The sequence below is a fragment of the Fukomys damarensis genome, unplaced genomic scaffold, assembly GCF_012274545.1.
Source record: "Fukomys damarensis isolate Sample0158 unplaced genomic scaffold, DMR_v1.0_HiC HiC_scaffold_72777, whole genome shotgun sequence".
NCBI classification, from domain to species: Eukaryota; Metazoa; Chordata; class Mammalia; order Rodentia; family Bathyergidae; genus Fukomys; species Fukomys damarensis.
This window is the reverse complement of record NW_022973689.1, coordinates 1-875: the sequence shown is the minus strand read 5'-3', so window position 1 is coordinate 875 and position 875 is coordinate 1. Positions and strand designations below refer to the sequence as shown.

General features: G+C 38.2%; 1 pseudogene; it reads right to left on the bottom strand.

Annotated features, from left to right (window-relative positions):
• Positions 1-801: 801 nt before the first annotated feature.
• On the bottom strand, positions 802-875 carry LOC117284988 (annotated as a pseudogene; the record flags this gene model as incomplete).

Sequence of the window (875 nt, the reverse complement as noted above, 5' to 3'; positions counted from 1 at the left end):
CCTCTCAGCTCCTCTGTCAGTGTCAGCCATCAGGATGGGTCATGGCCTTGCTCGACCATGTTGCTTTTGGTGAAAGTGTGGGAGACTTTTCCCTCTTGGTGACCCTCCTTTGACACACTGTACATTTGTCCTCTGGTGTCCAGCAATCTCCCTGCTCCGGAGGTTGGGTGACTTACCAAAGATGTAGGATCCTCTAGAAAAGGTTCCTTCATGTCCTGGATTGGTTGTTGACCTTGGTGGGCCAGGGCCAAAATATTAGTTGTCCTTTTATGCCAGTTACCTTTCTTGTTTTGGTCTCCAAACTTTAGTTGTTGAACACCCAGAAGAGAAGATCAGCAACATTGATAGTGCAGTAGTGAGTTGAACTATTATAATTTTGTTTGGACATTAAACACATTTGAATTACACAGCACAGTTAGAGGGCTATTAATTCTTACCAACCATGGTTGTTTTAGTAGTTGAATCATTGCAAAATGTTAGCAGACAATAGCTATACATTATATAGAGAAACTTAAGATGAACAGCCATATATAATACTTTAGCAAGGCAATCATGACAACATCTTTGTAACATTTACATGTTCATCTTAGTATGGAATAGTCGCTTAGTTAGACATCTCCATATGATCACAATATATTAAATGACATAAAGAAAATTCTTATTTAACATACATATTGGCCTATAAATGTACCTTAGAAGTTCATGATGCCTAGCCTTTAATTTTAATGTGTGATGTTGATTGGCATCTGAGCATCCCTAAGTGTGGTGAACATATGCATCACATAAATTTTTAAGAAAACTAAAAATATGGAATGCTTTATGAATTTGCATGCCATCCTTGCCCAGGGGCCATGCTAATCTACTCTGTTTTTTTT